Raw genomic sequence first — 17622 nt, 5'->3', positions numbered from 1 at the left:
AGCTTGGTCTCTGTGCCTGTTTTAAAGTCCCAATGTTGACGGGAGACCTCTCTGGAAAGGGTGTTTCTAGTGTTAAGAGCAGGGGTCAGCGGAAGTGTGTGTTTTTCAGCATCTTGAAACATCCCAAATGAAAACATACCCCCCAAAAAAATGCCCTTCGAGCCGGAATCGAACCAGTGACCTAAGGATTGCCGATTGTTCTACTACAGTCCTCCGCTCTACCAGCTGAGCTATCGAAGGATTGGCACAGCTGGGTGTGTGCAACTCTTTGGCTTGGCTAAGAGTGCCATGAGCATTAGCTAAAAAGATGTTTGAAAAAGTCAAAAAGTTTTTGGAGGATGCGGGCATCGATCCCGCTACCTCTCGCATGCTAAGCGAGCGCTCTACCATTTGAGCTAATCCCCCATGTCTGACCCACGCATTTAGCCACGCAATCCACTGATCAATCTCTGTAACTGTTAGAAACTTTTTTTTTTTTTTTTTTTTTTTTTAAGTGTCAAAATATTTTTGACATTAGAAGACTAAGACTGGGATGTTTACAGAGCTTCGCGTGGCTTAATACTTAGGACAAGAAAGTTGTTATGTAGCAGATGAGGCTCTAGAGCCATGGGACCCTTTTGGGAGGAGCATTGTAATGGGAGGAGCATTGTAATGTAAGGAGCTGAAAGGGTGCTTCTAGCTGCAAAATTTTTTACCATGAAAGAGCAAGCATAGGAGACAGGTGACAAAACCTTGAAAGAAATGCGTTGGCCGGGAATCGAACCCGGGTCAACTGCTTGGAAGGCAGCTATGCTTACCACTATACCACCAACGCTTCTTTGACAGCTGTGATGTCGGTGATGTCGGTGACGTCTGTGATTCGCATGGCTTAGACTGACTACTTCTGCTATCATGAAGAGCAAAATTCGTTCACAAAGACCTTAAAACACCTCCAAAGAAGAGGAACAATGCGTTGGCCTAGAAACGAACTTGCCTCAATTACAATGGTGGAAACAGTAAAATTGATTGCTTAGCAGAGGATGGTTTCGATCCATCGACCTCTGGGTTATGGGCCCAGCACGCTTCCGCTGCGCCACTCTGCTTCTGTCTGTAAAGGAGATGAGAAGCATAACTACCCTCTGGTTCCTGTCAAGCTGCTAGCGGGAAGGCGGTCTCTGCCGTTTCAGCAAGTTTAGCTTAAAAGCCGATTGTTATGGGCTGAAGTCCACCTGGAGACCAGCATTTGGGTTTTCGCTTGTGCCTAGTCACGAGCATGCAGCACCGTTGTCTCTGTGGCGCAATCGGTTAGCGCGTTCGGCTGTTAACCGAAAGGTTGGTGGTTCAAGCCCACCCAGGGACGAGGTCCCCTTTTTGATTTGGTTGCACGTCACAGCTAAAGGTGGTTCTTTGGCGAGCCTTAGATGTGCTCTCAACTGAAAGCTTGGTCTCTGTGCCTGTTTTAAAGTCCCAATGTTGACGGGAGACCTCTCTGGAAAGGGTGTTTCTAGTGTTAAGAGCAGGGGTCAGCGGAAGTGTGTGTTTTTCAGCATCTTGAAACATCCCAAATGAAAACATACCCCCCAAAAAAATGCCCTTCGAGCCGGAATCGAACCAGTGACCTAAGGATTGCCGATTGTTCTACTACAGTCCTCCGCTCTACCAGCTGAGCTATCGAAGGATTGGCAAAGCTGGGTGTGTGCAACTCTTTGGCTTGGCTAAGAGTGCCATGAGCATTAGCTAAAAAGATGTTTGAAAAAGTCAAAAAGTTTTTGGAGGATGCGGGCATCGATCCCGCTACCTCTCGCATGCTAAGCGAGCGCTCTACCATTTGAGCTAATCCCCCATGTCTGACCCACGCATTTAGCCACGCAATCCACTGATCAATCTCTGTAACTGTTAGAAACTTTTTTTTTTTTTTTTTTTTTTTTTAAGTGTCAAAATATTTTTGACATTAGAAGACTAAGACTGGGATGTTTACAGAGCTTCGCGTGGCTTAATACTTAGGACAAGAAAGTTGTTATGTAGCAGATGAGGCTCTAGAGCCATGGGACCCTTTTGGGAGGAGCATTGTAATGGGAGGAGCATTGTAATGTAAGGAGCTGAAAGGGTGCTTCTAGCTGCAAAATTTTTTACCATGAAAGAGCAAGCATAGGAGACAGGTGACAAAACCTTGAAAGAAATGCGTTGGCCGGGAATCGAACCCGGGTCAACTGCTTGGAAGGCAGCTATGCTTACCACTATACCACCAACGCTTCTTTGACAGCTGTGATGTCGGTGATGTCGGTGACGTCTGTGATTCGCATGGCTTAGACTGACTACTTCTGCTATCATGAAGAGCAAAATTCGTTCACAAAGACCTTAAAACACCTCCAAAGAAGAGGAACAATGCGTTGGCCTAGAAACGAACTTGCCTCAATTACAATGGTGGAAACAGTAAAATTGATTGCTTAGCAGAGGATGGTTTCGATCCATCGACCTCTGGGTTATGGGCCCAGCACGCTTCCGCTGCGCCACTCTGCTTCTGTCTGTAAAGGAGATGAGAAGCATAACTACCCTCTGGTTCCTGTCAAGCTGCTAGCGGGAAGGCGGTCTCTGCCGTTTCAGCAAGTTTAGCTTAAAAGCCGATTGTTATGGGCTGAAGTCCACCTGGAGACCAGCATTTGGGTTTTCGCTTGTGCCTAGTCACGAGCATGCAGCACCGTTGTCTCTGTGGCGCAATCGGTTAGCGCGTTCGGCTGTTAACCGAAAGGTTGGTGGTTCAAGCCCACCCAGGGACGAGGTCCCCTTTTTGATTTGGTTGCACGTCACAGCTAAAGGTGGTTCTTTGGCGAGCCTTAGATGTGCTCTCAACTGAAAGCTTGGTCTCTGTGCCTGTTTTAAAGTCCCAATGTTGACGGGAGACCTCTCTGGAAAGGGTGTTTCTAGTGTTAAGAGCAGGGGTCAGCGGAAGTGTGTGTTTTTCAGCATCTTGAAACATCCCAAATGAAAACATACCCCCCAAAAAAATGCCCTTCGAGCCGGAATCGAACCAGTGACCTAAGGATTGCCGATTGTTCTACTACAGTCCTCCGCTCTACCAGCTGAGCTATCGAAGGATTGGCAAAGCTGGGTGTGTGCAACTCTTTGGCTTGGCTAAGAGTGCCATGAGCATTAGCTAAAAAGATGTTTGAAAAAGTCAAAAAGTTTTTGGAGGATGCGGGCATCGATCCCGCTACCTCTCGCATGCTAAGCGAGCGCTCTACCATTTGAGCTAATCCCCCATGTCTGACCCATGCATTTAGCCACGCAATCCACTGATCAATCTCTGTAACTGTTTGAAACTTTTTTTTTTTTTTTTTTTTTTTTAAGTGTCAAAATATTTTTGACATTAGAAGACTAAGACTGGGATGTTTACAGAGCTTCGCGTGGCTTAATACTTAGGACAAGAAAGTTGTTATGTAGCAGATGAGGCTCTAGAGCCATGGGACCCTTTTGGGAGGAGCATTGTAATGGGAGGAGCATTGTAATGTAAGGAGCTGAAAGGGTGCTTCTAGCTGCAAAATTTTTTACCATGAAAGAGCAAGCATAGGAGACAGGTGACAAAACCTTGAAAGAAATGCGTTGGCCGGGAATCGAACCCGGGACAACTGCTTGGAAGGCAGCTATGCTCACCACTATACCACCAACGCTTCTGTGACAGCTGTGATGTCGGTGATGTCGGTGACGTCTGTGATTCGCATGGCTTAGACTGACTACTTCTGCTATCATGAAGAGCAAAATTCGTTCACAAAGACCTTAAAACACCTCCAAAGAAGAGGAACAATGCGTTGGCCTAGAAACGAACTTGCCTCAATTACAATGGTGGAAACAGTAAAATTGATTGCTTAGCAGAGGATGGTTTCGATCCATCGACCTCTGGGTTATGGGCCCAGCACGCTTCCGCTGCGCCACCCTGCTTCTGTCTGTAAAGGAGATGAGAAGCATAACTACCCTCTGGTTCCTGTCAAGCTGCTAGCGGGAAGGCGGTCTCTGCCGTTTCAGCAAGTTTAGCTTAAAAGCCGATTGTTATGGGCTGAAGTCCACCTGGAGACCAGCATTTGGGTTTTCGCTTGTGCCTAGTCACGAGCATGCAGCACCGTTGTCTCTGTGGCGCAATCGGTTAGCGCGTTCGGCTGTTAACCGAAAGGTTGGTGGTTCAAGCCCACCCAGGGACGAGGTCCCCTTTTTGATTTGGTTGCACGTCACAGCTAAAGGTGGTTCTTTGGCGAGCCTTAGATGTGCTCTCAACTGAAAGCTTGGTCTCTGTGCCTGTTTTAAAGTCCCAATGTTGACGGGAGACCTCTCTGGAAAGGGTGTTTCTAGTGTTAAGAGCAGGGGTCAGCGGAAGTGTGTGTTTTTCAGCATCTTGAAACATCCCAAATGAAAACATACCCCCCAAAAAAATGCCCTTCGAGCCGGAATCGAACCAGTGACCTAAGGATTGCCGATTGTTCTACTACAGTCCTCCGCTCTACCAGCTGAGCTATCGAAGGATTGGCAAAGCTGGGTGTGTGCAACTCTTTGGCTTGGCTAAGAGTGCCATGAGCATTAGCTAAAAAGATGTTTGAAAAAGTCAAAAAGTTTTTGGAGGATGCGGGCATCGATCCCGCTACCTCTCGCATGCTAAGCGAGCGCTCTACCATTTGAGCTAATCCCCCATGTCTGACCCATGCATTTAGCCACGCAATCCACTGATCAATCTCTGTAACTGTTTGAAACTTTTTTTTTTTTTTTTTTTTTTTTTTAAGTGTCAAAATATTTTTGACATTAGAAGACTAAGACTGGGATGTTTACAGAGCTTCGCGTGGCTTAATACTTAGGACAAGAAAGTTGTTATGTAGCAGATGAGGCTCTAGAGCCATGGGACCCTTTTGGGAGGAGCATTGTAATGGGAGGAGCATTGTAATGTAAGGAGCTGAAAGGGTGCTTCTAGCTGCAAAATTTTTTACCATGAAAGAGCAAGCATAGGAGACAGGTGACAAAACCTTGAAAGAAATGCGTTGGCCGGGAATCGAACCCGGGACAACTGCTTGGAAGGCAGCTATGCTCACCACTATACCACCAACGCTTCTGTGACAGCTGTGATGTCGGTGATGTCGGTGACGTCTGTGATTCGCATGGCTTAGACTGACTACTTCTGCTATCATGAAGAGCAAAATTCGTTCACAAAGACCTTAAAACACCTCCAAAGAAGAGGAACAATGCGTTGGCCTAGAAACGAACTTGCCTCAATTACAATGGTGGAAACAGTAAAATTGATTGCTTAGCAGAGGATGGTTTCGATCCATCGACCTCTGGGTTATGGGCCCAGCACGCTTCCGCTGCGCCACCCTGCTTCTGTCTGTAAAGGAGATGAGAAGCATAACTACCCTCTGGTTCCTGTCAAGCTGCTAGCGGGAAGGCGGTCTCTGCCGTTTCAGCAAGTTTAGCTTAAAAGCCGATTGTTATGGGCTGAAGTCCACCTGGAGACCAGCATTTGGGTTTTCGCTTGTGCCTAGTCACGAGCATGCAGCACCGTTGTCTCTGTGGCGCAATCGGTTAGCGCGTTCGGCTGTTAACCGAAAGGTTGGTGGTTCAAGCCCACCCAGGGACGAGGTCCCCTTTTTGATTTGGTTGCACGTCACAGCTAAAGGTGGTTCTTTGGCGAGCCTTAGATGTGCTCTCAACTGAAAGCTTGGTCTCTGTGCCTGTTTTAAAGTCCCAATGTTGACGGGAGACCTCTCTGGAAAGGGTGTTTCTAGTGTTAAGAGCAGGGGTCAGCGGAAGTGTGTGTTTTTCAGCATCTTGAAACATCCCAAATGAAAACATACCCCCCAAAAAAATGCCCTTCGAGCCGGAATCGAACCAGTGACCTAAGGATTGCCGATTGTTCTACTACAGTCCTCCGCTCTACCAGCTGAGCTATCGAAGGATTGGCAAAGCTGGGTGTGTGCAACTCTTTGGCTTGGCTAAGAGTGCCATGAGCATTAGCTAAAAAGATGTTTGAAAAAGTCAAAAAGTTTTTGGAGGATGCGGGCATCGATCCCGCTACCTCTCGCATGCTAAGCGAGCGCTCTACCATTTGAGCTAATCCCCCATGTCTGACCCACGCATTTAGCCACGCAAGCCCACCCAGGGACGAGGTCCCCTTTTTGATTTGGTTGCACGTCACAGCTAAAGGTGGTTCTTTGGCGAGCCTTAGATGTGCTCTCAACTGAAAGCTTGGTCTCTGTGCCTGTTTTAAAGTCCCAATGTTGACGGGAGACCTCTCTGGAAAGGGTGTTTCTAGTGTTAAGAGCAGGGGTCAGCGGAAGTGTGTGTTTTTCAGCATCTTGAAACATCCCAAATGAAAACATACCCCCCAAAAAAATGCCCTTCGAGCCGGAATCGAACCAGTGACCTAAGGATTGCCGATTGTTCTACTACAGTCCTCCGCTCTACCAGCTGAGCTATCGAAGGATTGGCAAAGCTGGGTGTGTGCAACTCTTTGGCTTGGCTAAGAGTGCCATGAGCATTAGCTAAAAAGATGTTTGAAAAAGTCAAAAAGTTTTTGGAGGATGCGGGCATCGATCCCGCTACCTCTCGCATGCTAAGCGAGCGCTCTACCATTTGAGCTAATCCCCCATGTCTGACCCACGCATTTAGCCACGCAATCCACTGATCAATCTCTGTAACTGTTTGAAACTTTTTTTTTTTTTTTTTTTTTAAGTGTCAAAATATTTTTGACATTAGAAGACTAAGACTGGGATGTTTACAGAGCTTCGCGTGGCTTAATACTTAGGACAAGAAAGTTGTTATGTAGCAGATGAGGCTCTAGAGCCATGGGACCCTTTTGGGAGGAGCATTGTAATGGGAGGAGCATTGTAATGTAAGGAGCTGAAAGGGTGCTTCTAGCTGCAAAATTTTTTACCATGAAAGAGCAAGCATAGGAGACAGGTGACAAAACCTTGAAAGAAATGCATTGGCCGGGAATCGAACCCGGGTCAACTGCTTGGAAGGCAGCTATGCTCACCACTATACCACCAACGCTTCTGTGACAGCTGTGATGTCGGTGATGTCGGTGACGTCTGTGATTCGCATGGCTTAGACTGACTACTTCTGCTATCATGAAGAGCAAAATTCGTTCACAAAGACCTTAAAACACCTCCAAAGAAGAGGAACAATGCGTTGGCCTAGAAACGAACTTGCCTCAATTACAATGGTGGAAACAGTAAAATTGATTGCTTAGCAGAGGATGGTTTCGATCCATCGACCTATGGGCCCAGCACGCTTCCGCTGCGCCACTCTGCTTCTGTCTGTAAAGGAGATGAGAAGCATAACTACCCTCTGGTTCCTGTCAAGCTGCTAGCGGGAAGGCGGTCTCTGCCGTTTCAGCAAGTTTAGCTTAAAAGCCGATTGTTATGGGCTGAAGTCCACCTGGAGACCAGCATTTGGGTTTTCGCTTGTGCCTAGTCACGAGCATGCAGCACCGTTGTCTCTGTGGCGCAATCGGTTAGCGCGTTCGGCTGTTAACCGAAAGGTTGGTGGTTCAAGCCCACCCAGGGACGAGGTCCCCTTTTTGATTTGGTTGCACGTCACAGGTAAAGGTGGTTCTTTGGCGAGCCTTAGATGTGCTCTCAACTGAAAGCTTGGTCTCTGTGCCTGTTTTAAAGTCCCAATGTTGACGGGAGACCTCTCTGGAAAGGGTGTTTCTAGTGTTAAGAGCAGGGGTCAGCGGAAGTGTGTGTTTTTCAGCATCTTGAAACATCCCAAATGAAAACATACCCCCCAAAAAAATGCCCTTCGAGCCGGAATCGAACCAGTGACCTAAGGATTGCCGATTGTTCTACTACAGTCCTCCACTCTACCAGCTGAGCTATCGAAGGATTGGCACAGCTGGGTGTGTGCAACTCTTTGGCTTGGCTAAGAGTGCCATGAGCATTAGCTAAAAAGATGTTTGAAAAAGTCAAAAAGTTTTTGGAGGATGCGGGCATCGATCCCGCTACCTCTCGCATGCTAAGCGAGCGCTCTACCATTTGAGCTAATCCCCCATGTCTGACCCACGCATTTAGCCACGCAATCCACTGATCAATCTCTGTAACTGTTTGAAACTTTTTTTTTTTTTTTTTTTTTTTTTAAGTGTCAAAATATTTTTGACATTAGAAGACTAAGACTGGGATGTTTACAGAGCTTCGCGTGGCTTAATACTTAGGACAAGAAAGTTGTTATGTAGCAGATGAGGCTCTAGAGCCATGGGACCCTTTTGGGAGGAGCATTGTAATGGGAGGAGCATTGTAATGTAAGGAGCTGAAAGGGTGCTTCTAGCTGCAAAATTTTTTACCATGAAAGAGCAAGCATAGGAGACAGGTGACAAAACCTTGAAAGAAATGCGTTGGCCGGGAATCGAACCCGGGTCAACTGCTTGGAAGGCAGCTATGCTTACCACTATACCACCAACGCTTCTTTGACAGCTGTGATGTCGGTGATGTCGGTGACGTCTGTGATTCGCATGGCTTAGACTGACTACTTCTGCTATCATGAAGAGCAAAATTCGTTCACAAAGACCTTAAAACACCTCCAAAGAAGAGGAACAATGCGTTGGCCTAGAAACGAACTTGCCTCAATTACAATGGTGGAAACAGTAAAATTGATTGCTTAGCAGAGGATGGTTTCGATCCATCGACCTATGGGCCCAGCACGCTTCCGCTGCGCCACTCTGCTTCTGTCTGTAAAGGAGATGAGAAGCATAACTACCCTCTGGTTCCTGTCAAGCTGCTAGCGGGAAGGCGGTCTCTGCCGTTTCAGCAAGTTTAGCTTAAAAGCCGATTGTTATGGGCTGAAGTCCACCTGGAGACCAGCATTTGGGTTTTCGCTTGTGCCTAGTCACGAGCATGCAGCACCGTTGTCCCTGTGGCGCAATCGGTTAGCGCGTTCGGCTGTTAACCGAAAGGTTGGTGGTTCAAGCCCACCCAGGGACGAGGTCCCCTTTTTGATTTGGTTGCACGTCACAGGTAAAGGTGGTTCTTTGGCGAGCCTTAGATGTGCTCTCAACTGAAAGCTTGGTCTCTGTGCCTGTTTTAAAGTCCCAATGTTGACGGGAGACCTCTCTGGAAAGGGTGTTTCTAGTGTTAAGAGCAGGGGTCAGCGGAAGTGTGTGTTTTTCAGCATCTTGAAACATCCCAAATGAAAACATACCCCCCAAAAAAATGCCCTTCGAGCCGGAATCGAACCAGTGACCTAAGGATTGCCGATTGTTCTACTACAGTCCTCCGCTCTACCAGCTGAGCTATCGAAGGATTGGCAAAGCTGGGTGTGTGCAACTCTTTGGCTTGGCTAAGAGTGCCATGAGCATTAGCTAAAAAGATGTTTGAAAAAGTCAAAAAGTTTTTGGAGGATGCGGGCATCGATCCCGCTACCTCTCGCATGCTAAGCGAGCGCTCTACCATTTGAGCTAATCCCCCATGTCTGACCCACGCATTTAGCCACGCAATCCACTGATCAATCTCTGTAACTGTTTGAAACTTTTTTTTTTTTTTTTTTTTTTTTTAAGTGTCAAAATATTTTTGACATTAGAAGACTAAGACTGGGATGTTTACAGAGCTTCGCGTGGCTTAATACTTAGGACAAGAAAGTTGTTATGTAGCAGATGAGGCTCTAGAGCCATGGGACCCTTTTGGGAGGAGCATTGTAATGGGAGGAGCATTGTAATGTAAGGAGCTGAAAGGGTGCTTCTAGCTGCAAAATTTTTTACCATGAAAGAGCAAGCATAGGAGACAGGTGACAAAACCTTGAAAGAAATGCGTTGGCCGGGAATCGAACCCGGGTCAACTGCTTGGAAGGCAGCTATGCTTACCACTATACCACCAACGCTTCTTTGACAGCTGTGATGTCGGTGATGTCGGTGACGTCTGTGATTCGCATGGCTTAGACTGACTACTTCTGCTATCATGAAGAGCAAAATTCGTTCACAAAGACCTTAAAACACCTCCAAAGAAGAGGAACAATGCGTTGGCCTAGAAACGAACTTGCCTCAATTACAATGGTGGAAACAGTAAAATTGATTGCTTAGCAGAGGATGGTTTCGATCCATCGACCTCTGGGTTATGGGCCCAGCACGCTTCCGCTGCGCCACTCTGCTTCTGTCTGTAAAGGAGATGAGAAGCATAACTACCCTCTGGTTCCTGTCAAGCTGCTAGCGGGAAGGCGGTCTCTGCCGTTTCAGCAAGTTTAGCTTAAAAGCCGATTGTTATGGGCTGAAGTCCACCTGGAGACCAGCATTTGGGTTTTCGCTTGTGCCTAGTCACGAGCATGCAGCACCGTTGTCTCTGTGGCGCAATCGGTTAGCGCGTTCGGCTGTTAACCGAAAGGTTGGTGGTTCAAGCCCACCCAGGGACGAGGTCCCCTTTTTGATTTGGTTGCACGTCACAGCTAAAGGTGGTTCTTTGGCGAGCCTTAGATGTGCTCTCAACTGAAAGCTTGGTCTCTGTGCCTGTTTTAAAGTCCCAATGTTGACGGGAGACCTCTCTGGAAAGGGTGTTTCTAGTGTTAAGAGCAGGGGTCAGCGGAAGTGTGTGTTTTTCAGCATCTTGAAACATCCCAAATGAAAACATACCCCCCAAAAAAATGCCCTTCGAGCCGGAATCGAACCAGTGACCTAAGGATTGCCGATTGTTCTACTACAGTCCTCCGCTCTACCAGCTGAGCTATCGAAGGATTGGCAAAGCTGGGTGTGTGCAACTCTTTGGCTTGGCTAAGAGTGCCATGAGCATTAGCTAAAAAGATGTTTGAAAAAGTCAAAAAGTTTTTGGAGGATGCGGGCATCGATCCCGCTACCTCTCGCATGCTAAGCGAGCGCTCTACCATTTGAGCTAATCCCCCATGTCTGACCCACGCATTTAGCCACGCAATCCACTGATCAATCTCTGTAACTGTTTGAAACTTTTTTTTTTTTTTTTTTTTTTTTTTTTTTTAAGTGTCAAAATATTTTTGACATTAGAAGACTAAGACTGGGATGTTTACAGAGCTTCGCGTGGCTTAATACTTAGGACAAGAAAGTTGTTATGTAGCAGATGAGGCTCTAGAGCCATGGGACCCTTTTGGGAGGAGCATTGTAATGGGAGGAGCATTGTAATGTAAGGAGCTGAAAGGGTGCTTCTAGCTGCAAAATTTTTTACCATGAAAGAGCAAGCATAGGAGACAGGTGACAAAACCTTGAAAGAAATGCGTTGGCCGGAAATCGAACCCGGGACAACTGCTTGGAAGGCAGCTATGCTCACCACTATACCACCAACGCTTCTGTGACAGCTGTGATGTCGGTGATGTCGGTGACGTCTGTGATTCGCATGGCTTAGACTGACTACTTCTGCTATCATGAAGAGCAAAATTCGTTCACAAAGACCTTAAAACACCTCCAAAGAAGAGGAACAATGCGTTGGCCTAGAAACGAACTTGCCTCAATTACAATGGTGGAAACAGTAAAATTGATTGCTTAGCAGAGGATGGTTTCGATCCATCGACCTCTGGGTTATGGGCCCAGCACGCTTCCGCTGCGCCACCCTGCTTCTGTCTGTAAAGGAGATGAGAAGCATAACTACCCTCTGGTTCCTGTCAAGCTGCTAGCGGGAAGGCGGTCTCTGCCGTTTCAGCAAGTTTAGCTTAAAAGCCGATTGTTATGGGCTGAAGTCCACCTGGAGACCAGCATTTGGGTTTTCGCTTGTGCCTAGTCACGAGCATGCAGCACCGTTGTCTCTGTGGCGCAATCGGTTAGCGCGTTCGGCTGTTAACCGAAAGGTTGGTGGTTCAAGCCCACCCAGGGACGAGGTCCCCTTTTTGATTTGGTTGCACGTCACAGCTAAAGGTGGTTCTTTGGCGAGCCTTAGATGTGCTCTCAACTGAAAGCTTGGTCTCTGTGCCTGTTTTAAAGTCCCAATGTTGACGGGAGACCTCTCTGGAAAGGGTGTTTCTAGTGTTAAGAGCAGGGGTCAGCGGAAGTGTGTGTTTTTCAGCATCTTGAAACATCCCAAATGAAAACATACCCCCCAAAAAAATGCCCTTCGAGCCGGAATCGAACCAGTGACCTAAGGATTGCCGATTGTTCTACTACAGTCCTCCGCTCTACCAGCTGAGCTATCGAAGGATTGGCAAAGCTGGGTGTGTGCAACTCTTTGGCTTGGCTAAGAGTGCCATGAGCATTAGCTAAAAAGATGTTTGAAAAAGTCAAAAAGTTTTTGGAGGATGCGGGCATCGATCCCGCTACCTCTCGCATGCTAAGCGAGCGCTCTACCATTTGAGCTAATCCCCCATGTCTGACCCACGCATTAAGCCACGCAATCCACTGATCAATCTCTGTAACTGTTTGAAACTTTTTTTTTTTTTTTTTTTTTTTTTTTTTTAAGTGTCAAAATATTTTTGACATTAGAAGACTAAGACTGGGATGTTTACAGAGCTTCGCGTGGCTTAATACTTAGGACAAGAAAGTTGTTATGTAGCAGATGAGGCTCTAGAGCCATGGGACCCTTTTGGGAGGAGCATTGTAATGGGAGGAGCATTGTAATGTAAGGAGCTGAAAGGGTGCTTCTAGCTGCAAAATTTTTTACCATGAAAGAGCAAGCATAGGAGACAGGTGACAAAACCTTGAAAGAAATGCGTTGGCCGGAAATCGAACCCGGGACAACTGCTTGGAAGGCAGCTATGCTCACCACTATACCACCAACGCTTCTGTGACAGCTGTGATGTCGGTGATGTCGGTGACGTCTGTGATTCGCATGGCTTAGACTGACTACTTCTGCTATCATGAAGAGCAAAATTCGTTCACAAAGACCTTAAAACACCTCCAAAGAAGAGGAACAATGCGTTGGCCTAGAAACGAACTTGCCTCAATTACAATGGTGGAAACAGTAAAATTGATTGCTTAGCAGAGGATGGTTTCGATCCATCGACCTCTGGGTTATGGGCCCAGCACGCTTCCGCTGCGCCACCCTGCTTCTGTCTGTAAAGGAGATGAGAAGCATAACTACCCTCTGGTTCCTGTCAAGCTGCTAGCGGGAAGGCGGTCTCTGCCGTTTCAGCAAGTTTAGCTTAAAAGCCGATTGTTATGGGCTGAAGTCCACCTGGAGACCAGCATTTGGGTTTTCGCTTGTGCCTAGTCACGAGCATGCAGCACCGTTGTCTCTGTGGCGCAATCGGTTAGCGCGTTCGGCTGTTAACCGAAAGGTTGGTGGTTCAAGCCCACCCAGGGACGAGGTCCCCTTTTTGATTTGGTTGCACGTCACAGCTAAAGGTGGTTCTTTGGCGAGCCTTAGATGTGCTCTCAACTGAAAGCTTGGTCTCTGTGCCTGTTTTAAAGTCCCAATGTTGACGGGAGACCTCTCTGGAAAGGGTGTTTCTAGTGTTAAGAGCAGGGGTCAGCGGAAGTGTGTGTTTTTCAGCATCTTGAAACATCCCAAATGAAAACATACCCCCCAAAAAAATGCCCTTCGAGCCGGAATCGAACCAGTGACCTAAGGATTGCCGATTGTTCTACTACAGTCCTCCGCTCTACCAGCTGAGCTATCGAAGGATTGGCAAAGCTGGGTGTGTGCAACTCTTTGGCTTGGCTAAGAGTGCCATGAGCATTAGCTAAAAAGATGTTTGAAAAAGTCAAAAAGTTTTTGGAGGATGCGGGCATCGATCCCGCTACCTCTCGCATGCTAAGCGAGCGCTCTACCATTTGAGCTAATCCCCCATGTCTGACCCACGCATTTAGCCACGCAATCCACTGATCAATCTCTGTAACTGTTTGAAACTTTTTTTTTTTTTTTTTTTTTTTTAAGTGTCAAAATATTTTTGACATTAGAAGACTAAGACTGGGATGTTTACAGAGCTTCGCGTGGCTTAATACTTAGGACAAGAAAGTTGTTATGTAGCAGATGAGGCTCTAGAGCCATGGGACCCTTTTGGGAGGAGCATTGTAATGGGAGGAGCATTGTAATGTAAGGAGCTGAAAGGGTGCTTCTAGCTGCAAAATTTTTTACCATGAAAGAGCAAGCATAGGAGACAGGTGACAAAACCTTGAAAGAAATGCGTTGGCCGGAAATCGAACCCGGGACAACTGCTTGGAAGGCAGCTATGCTCACCACTATACCACCAACGCTTCTGTGACAGCTGTGATGTCGGTGATGTCGGTGACGTCTGTGATTCGCATGGCTTAGACTGACTACTTCTGCTATCATGAAGAGCAAAATTCGTTCACAAAGACCTTAAAACACCTCCAAAGAAGAGGAACAATGCGTTGGCCTAGAAACGAACTTGCCTCAATTACAATGGTGGAAACAGTAAAATTGATTGCTTAGCAGAGGATGGTTTCGATCCATCGACCTCTGGGTTATGGGCCCAGCACGCTTCCGCTGCGCCACCCTGCTTCTGTCTGTAAAGGAGATGAGAAGCATAACTACCCTCTGGTTCCTGTCAAGCTGCTAGCGGGAAGGCGGTCTCTGCCGTTTCAGCAAGTTTAGCTTAAAAGCCGATTGTTATGGGCTGAAGTCCACCTGGAGACCAGCATTTGGGTTTTCGCTTGTGCCTAGTCACGAGCATGCAGCACCGTTGTCTCTGTGGCGCAATCGGTTAGCGCGTTCGGCTGTTAACCGAAAGGTTGGTGGTTCAAGCCCACCCAGGGACGAGGTCCCCTTTTTGATTTGGTTGCACGTCACAGCTAAAGGTGGTTCTTTGGCGAGCCTTAGATGTGCTCTCAACTGAAAGCTTGGTCTCTGTGCCTGTTTTAAAGTCCCAATGTTGACGGGAGACCTCTCTGGAAAGGGTGTTTCTAGTGTTAAGAGCAGGGGTCAGCGGAAGTGTGTGTTTTTCAGCATCTTGAAACATCCCAAATGAAAACATACCCCCCAAAAAAATGCCCTTCGAGCCGGAATCGAACCAGTGACCTAAGGATTGCCGATTGTTCTACTACAGTCCTCCGCTCTACCAGCTGAGCTATCGAAGGATTGGCAAAGCTGGGTGTGTGCAACTCTTTGGCTTGGCTAAGAGTGCCATGAGCATTAGCTAAAAAGATGTTTGAAAAAGTCAAAAAGTTTTTGGAGGATGCGGGCATCGATCCCGCTACCTCTCGCATGCTAAGCGAGCGCTCTACCATTTGAGCTAATCCCCCATGTCTGACCCACGCATTTAGCCACGCAATCCACTGATCAATCTCTGTAACTGTTTGAAACTTTTTTTTTTTTTTTTAAGTGTCAAAATATTTTTGACATTAGAAGACTAAGACTGGGATGTTTACAGAGCTTCGCGTGGCTTAATACTTAGGACAAGAAAGTTGTTATGTAGCAGATGAGGCTCTAGAGCCATGGGACCCTTTTGGGAGGAGCATTGTAATGGGAGGAGCATTGTAATGTAAGGAGCTGAAAGGGTGCTTCTAGCTGCAAAATTTTTTACCATGAAAGAGCAAGCATAGGAGACAGGTGACAAAACCTTGAAAGAAATGCGTTGGCCGGGAATCGAACCCGGGTCAACTGCTTGGAAGGCAGCTATGCTCACCACTATACCACCAACGCTTCTGTGACAGCTGTGATGTCGGTGATGTCGGTGACGTCTGTGATTCGCATGGCTTAGACTGACTACTTCTGCTATCATGAAGAGCAAAATTCGTTCACAAAGACCTTAAAACACCTCCAAAGAAGAGGAACAATGCGTTGGCCTAGAAACGAACTTGCCTCAATTACAATGGTGGAAACAGTAAAATTGATTGCTTAGCAGAGGATGGTTTCGATCCATCGACCTCTGGGTTATGGGCCCAGCACGCTTCCGCTGCGCCACTCTGCTTCTGTCTGTAAAGGAGATGAGAAGCATAACTACCCTCTGGTTCCTGTCAAGCTGCTAGCGGGAAGGCGGTCTCTGCCGTTTCAGCAAGTTTAGCTTAAAAGCCGATTGTTATGGGCTGAAGTCCACCTGGAGACCAGCATTTGGGTTTTCGCTTGTGCCTAGTCACGAGCATGCAGCACCGTTGTCTCTGTGGCGCAATCGGTTAGCGCGTTCGGCTGTTAACCGAAAGGTTGGTGGTTCAAGCCCACCCAGGGACGAGGTCCCCTTTTTGATTTGGTTGCACGTCACAGCTAAAGGTGGTTCTTTGGCGAGCCTTAGATGTGCTCTCAACTGAAAGCTTGGTCTCTGTGCCTGTTTTAAAGTCCCAATGTTGACGGGAGACCTCTCTGGAAAGGGTGTTTCTAGTGTTAAGAGCAGGGGTCAGCGGAAGTGTGTGTTTTTCAGCATCTTGAAACATCCCAAATGAAAACATACCCCCCAAAAAAATGCCCTTCGAGGCGGAATCGAACCAGTGACCTAAGGATTGCCGATTGTTCTACTACAGTCCTCCGCTCTACCAGCTGAGCTATCGAAGGATTGGCAAAGCTGGGTGTGTGCAACTCTTTGGCTTGGCTAAGAGTGCCATGAGCATTAGCTAAAAAGATGTTTGAAAAAGTCAAAAAGTTTTTGGAGGATGCGGGCATCGATCCCGCTACCTCTCGCATGCTAAGCGAGCGCTCTACCATTTGAGCTAATCCCCCATGTCTGACCCACGCATTTAGCCACGCAATCCACTGATCAATCTCTGTAACTGTTTGAAACTTTTTTTTTTTTTTTTAAGTGTCAAAATATTTTTGACATTAGAAGACTAAGACTGGGATGTTTACAGAGCTTCGCGTGGCTTAATACTTAGGACAAGAAAGTTGTTATGTAGCAGATGAGGCTCTAGAGCCATGGGACCCTTTTGGGAGGAGCATTGTAATGGGAGGAGCATTGTAATGTAAGGAGCTGAAAGGGTGCTTCTAGCTGCAAAATTTTTTACCATGAAAGAGCAAGCATAGGAGACAGGTGACAAAACCTTGAAAGAAATGCGTTGGCCGGGAATCGAACCCGGGTCAACTGCTTGGAAGGCAGCTATGCTTACCACTATACCACCAACGCTTCTTTGACAGCTGTGATGTCGGTGATGTCGGTGACGTCTGTGATTCGCATGGCTTAGACTGACTACTTCTGCTATCATGAAGAGCAAAATTCGTTCACAAAGACCTTAAAACACCTCCAAAGAAGAGGAACAATGCGTTGGCCTAGAAACGAACTTGCCTCAATTACAATGGTGGAAACAGTAAAATTGATTGCTTAGCAGAGGATGGTTTCGATCCATCGACCTCTGGGTTATGGGCCCAGCACGCTTCCGCTGCGCCACTCTGCTTCTGTCTGTAAAGGAGATGAGAAGCATAACTACCCTCTGGTTCCTGTCAAGCTGCTAGCGGGAAGGCGGTCTCTGCCGTTTCAGCAAGTTTAGCTTAAAAGCCGATTGTTATGGGCTGAAGTCCACCTGGAGACCAGCATTTGGGTTTTCGCTTGTGCCTAGTCACGAGCATGCAGCACCGTTGTCTCTGTGGCGCAATCGGTTAGCGCGTTCGGCTGTTAACCGAAAGGTTGGTGGTTCAAGCCCACCCAGGGACGAGGTCCCCTTTTTTATTTGGTTGCACGTCACAGCTAAAGGTGGTTCTTTGGCGAGCCTTAGATGTGCTCTCAACTGAAAGCTTGGTCTCTGTGCCTGTTTTAAAGTCCCAATGTTGACGGGAGACCTCTCTGGAAAGGGTGTTTCTAGTGTTAAGAGTAGGGGTCAGCGGAAGTGTGTGTGTTTCAGCAGCTTGA

The 17622-nt window shown here is 47.2% G+C and overlaps 34 non-coding genes across 34 annotated transcripts; 12 read left to right on the top strand and 22 right to left on the bottom strand.

The window, feature by feature from the left end:
• Positions 1-332: 332 nt before the first annotated feature.
• On the bottom strand, positions 333-405 carry TRNAA-AGC (transfer RNA alanine (anticodon AGC)). Its single transcript has one exon. It is a non-coding gene; the product is annotated as a tRNA-Ala (tRNA).
• Positions 406-742: 337 nt separating this feature from the next.
• Positions 743-814, bottom strand: TRNAG-UCC (transfer RNA glycine (anticodon UCC)). The gene has a single exon. It is a non-coding gene; the product is annotated as a tRNA-Gly (tRNA).
• Positions 815-1265: 451 nt separating this feature from the next.
• On the top strand, positions 1266-1339 carry TRNAN-GUU (transfer RNA asparagine (anticodon GUU)). The gene has a single exon. It is a non-coding gene; the product is annotated as a tRNA-Asn (tRNA).
• A 410-nt stretch (positions 1340-1749) lies between these two features.
• TRNAA-AGC (transfer RNA alanine (anticodon AGC)) lies at positions 1750-1822 on the bottom strand. Its single transcript has one exon. It is a non-coding gene; the product is annotated as a tRNA-Ala (tRNA).
• A 337-nt stretch (positions 1823-2159) lies between these two features.
• On the bottom strand, positions 2160-2231 carry TRNAG-UCC (transfer RNA glycine (anticodon UCC)). Its single transcript has one exon. It is a non-coding gene; the product is annotated as a tRNA-Gly (tRNA).
• A 451-nt stretch (positions 2232-2682) lies between these two features.
• Positions 2683-2756, top strand: TRNAN-GUU (transfer RNA asparagine (anticodon GUU)). The gene has a single exon. It is a non-coding gene; the product is annotated as a tRNA-Asn (tRNA).
• A 410-nt stretch (positions 2757-3166) lies between these two features.
• On the bottom strand, positions 3167-3239 carry TRNAA-AGC (transfer RNA alanine (anticodon AGC)). Its single transcript has one exon. It is a non-coding gene; the product is annotated as a tRNA-Ala (tRNA).
• Positions 3240-3575: 336 nt separating this feature from the next.
• On the bottom strand, positions 3576-3647 carry TRNAG-UCC (transfer RNA glycine (anticodon UCC)). The gene has a single exon. It is a non-coding gene; the product is annotated as a tRNA-Gly (tRNA).
• Positions 3648-4098: 451 nt separating this feature from the next.
• On the top strand, positions 4099-4172 carry TRNAN-GUU (transfer RNA asparagine (anticodon GUU)). The gene has a single exon. It is a non-coding gene; the product is annotated as a tRNA-Asn (tRNA).
• Positions 4173-4582: 410 nt separating this feature from the next.
• Positions 4583-4655, bottom strand: TRNAA-AGC (transfer RNA alanine (anticodon AGC)). The gene has a single exon. It is a non-coding gene; the product is annotated as a tRNA-Ala (tRNA).
• Positions 4656-4993: 338 nt separating this feature from the next.
• TRNAG-UCC (transfer RNA glycine (anticodon UCC)) lies at positions 4994-5065 on the bottom strand. Its single transcript has one exon. It is a non-coding gene; the product is annotated as a tRNA-Gly (tRNA).
• A 451-nt stretch (positions 5066-5516) lies between these two features.
• TRNAN-GUU (transfer RNA asparagine (anticodon GUU)) lies at positions 5517-5590 on the top strand. Its single transcript has one exon. It is a non-coding gene; the product is annotated as a tRNA-Asn (tRNA).
• A 410-nt stretch (positions 5591-6000) lies between these two features.
• On the bottom strand, positions 6001-6073 carry TRNAA-AGC (transfer RNA alanine (anticodon AGC)). The gene has a single exon. It is a non-coding gene; the product is annotated as a tRNA-Ala (tRNA).
• A 454-nt stretch (positions 6074-6527) lies between these two features.
• On the bottom strand, positions 6528-6600 carry TRNAA-AGC (transfer RNA alanine (anticodon AGC)). The gene has a single exon. It is a non-coding gene; the product is annotated as a tRNA-Ala (tRNA).
• Positions 6601-6933: 333 nt separating this feature from the next.
• On the bottom strand, positions 6934-7005 carry TRNAG-UCC (transfer RNA glycine (anticodon UCC)). Its single transcript has one exon. It is a non-coding gene; the product is annotated as a tRNA-Gly (tRNA).
• Positions 7006-7449: 444 nt separating this feature from the next.
• On the top strand, positions 7450-7523 carry TRNAN-GUU (transfer RNA asparagine (anticodon GUU)). The gene has a single exon. It is a non-coding gene; the product is annotated as a tRNA-Asn (tRNA).
• A 410-nt stretch (positions 7524-7933) lies between these two features.
• Positions 7934-8006, bottom strand: TRNAA-AGC (transfer RNA alanine (anticodon AGC)). Its single transcript has one exon. It is a non-coding gene; the product is annotated as a tRNA-Ala (tRNA).
• Positions 8007-8343: 337 nt separating this feature from the next.
• TRNAG-UCC (transfer RNA glycine (anticodon UCC)) lies at positions 8344-8415 on the bottom strand. Its single transcript has one exon. It is a non-coding gene; the product is annotated as a tRNA-Gly (tRNA).
• Positions 8416-8859: 444 nt separating this feature from the next.
• Positions 8860-8933, top strand: TRNAN-GUU (transfer RNA asparagine (anticodon GUU)). Its single transcript has one exon. It is a non-coding gene; the product is annotated as a tRNA-Asn (tRNA).
• A 410-nt stretch (positions 8934-9343) lies between these two features.
• Positions 9344-9416, bottom strand: TRNAA-AGC (transfer RNA alanine (anticodon AGC)). The gene has a single exon. It is a non-coding gene; the product is annotated as a tRNA-Ala (tRNA).
• Positions 9417-9753: 337 nt separating this feature from the next.
• TRNAG-UCC (transfer RNA glycine (anticodon UCC)) lies at positions 9754-9825 on the bottom strand. The gene has a single exon. It is a non-coding gene; the product is annotated as a tRNA-Gly (tRNA).
• Positions 9826-10276: 451 nt separating this feature from the next.
• TRNAN-GUU (transfer RNA asparagine (anticodon GUU)) lies at positions 10277-10350 on the top strand. The gene has a single exon. It is a non-coding gene; the product is annotated as a tRNA-Asn (tRNA).
• A 410-nt stretch (positions 10351-10760) lies between these two features.
• Positions 10761-10833, bottom strand: TRNAA-AGC (transfer RNA alanine (anticodon AGC)). Its single transcript has one exon. It is a non-coding gene; the product is annotated as a tRNA-Ala (tRNA).
• Positions 10834-11699: 866 nt separating this feature from the next.
• Positions 11700-11773, top strand: TRNAN-GUU (transfer RNA asparagine (anticodon GUU)). Its single transcript has one exon. It is a non-coding gene; the product is annotated as a tRNA-Asn (tRNA).
• A 410-nt stretch (positions 11774-12183) lies between these two features.
• On the bottom strand, positions 12184-12256 carry TRNAA-AGC (transfer RNA alanine (anticodon AGC)). Its single transcript has one exon. It is a non-coding gene; the product is annotated as a tRNA-Ala (tRNA).
• An 865-nt stretch (positions 12257-13121) lies between these two features.
• On the top strand, positions 13122-13195 carry TRNAN-GUU (transfer RNA asparagine (anticodon GUU)). Its single transcript has one exon. It is a non-coding gene; the product is annotated as a tRNA-Asn (tRNA).
• Positions 13196-13605: 410 nt separating this feature from the next.
• TRNAA-AGC (transfer RNA alanine (anticodon AGC)) lies at positions 13606-13678 on the bottom strand. The gene has a single exon. It is a non-coding gene; the product is annotated as a tRNA-Ala (tRNA).
• An 859-nt stretch (positions 13679-14537) lies between these two features.
• On the top strand, positions 14538-14611 carry TRNAN-GUU (transfer RNA asparagine (anticodon GUU)). Its single transcript has one exon. It is a non-coding gene; the product is annotated as a tRNA-Asn (tRNA).
• A 410-nt stretch (positions 14612-15021) lies between these two features.
• On the bottom strand, positions 15022-15094 carry TRNAA-AGC (transfer RNA alanine (anticodon AGC)). Its single transcript has one exon. It is a non-coding gene; the product is annotated as a tRNA-Ala (tRNA).
• A 328-nt stretch (positions 15095-15422) lies between these two features.
• TRNAG-UCC (transfer RNA glycine (anticodon UCC)) lies at positions 15423-15494 on the bottom strand. The gene has a single exon. It is a non-coding gene; the product is annotated as a tRNA-Gly (tRNA).
• Positions 15495-15945: 451 nt separating this feature from the next.
• Positions 15946-16019, top strand: TRNAN-GUU (transfer RNA asparagine (anticodon GUU)). The gene has a single exon. It is a non-coding gene; the product is annotated as a tRNA-Asn (tRNA).
• Positions 16020-16429: 410 nt separating this feature from the next.
• On the bottom strand, positions 16430-16502 carry TRNAA-AGC (transfer RNA alanine (anticodon AGC)). Its single transcript has one exon. It is a non-coding gene; the product is annotated as a tRNA-Ala (tRNA).
• Positions 16503-16830: 328 nt separating this feature from the next.
• On the bottom strand, positions 16831-16902 carry TRNAG-UCC (transfer RNA glycine (anticodon UCC)). Its single transcript has one exon. It is a non-coding gene; the product is annotated as a tRNA-Gly (tRNA).
• Positions 16903-17353: 451 nt separating this feature from the next.
• TRNAN-GUU (transfer RNA asparagine (anticodon GUU)) lies at positions 17354-17427 on the top strand. Its single transcript has one exon. It is a non-coding gene; the product is annotated as a tRNA-Asn (tRNA).
• Positions 17428-17622: the final 195 nt, after the last annotated feature.

Source organism: Hyla sarda, chromosome 3 (genome assembly GCF_029499605.1).
Source record: "Hyla sarda isolate aHylSar1 chromosome 3, aHylSar1.hap1, whole genome shotgun sequence".
NCBI classification, from domain to species: domain Eukaryota; kingdom Metazoa; phylum Chordata; class Amphibia; order Anura; family Hylidae; genus Hyla; species Hyla sarda.
Note: the sequence above shows the minus strand (reverse complement) of the source record. Positions and strands in the feature narration are given on the sequence as shown.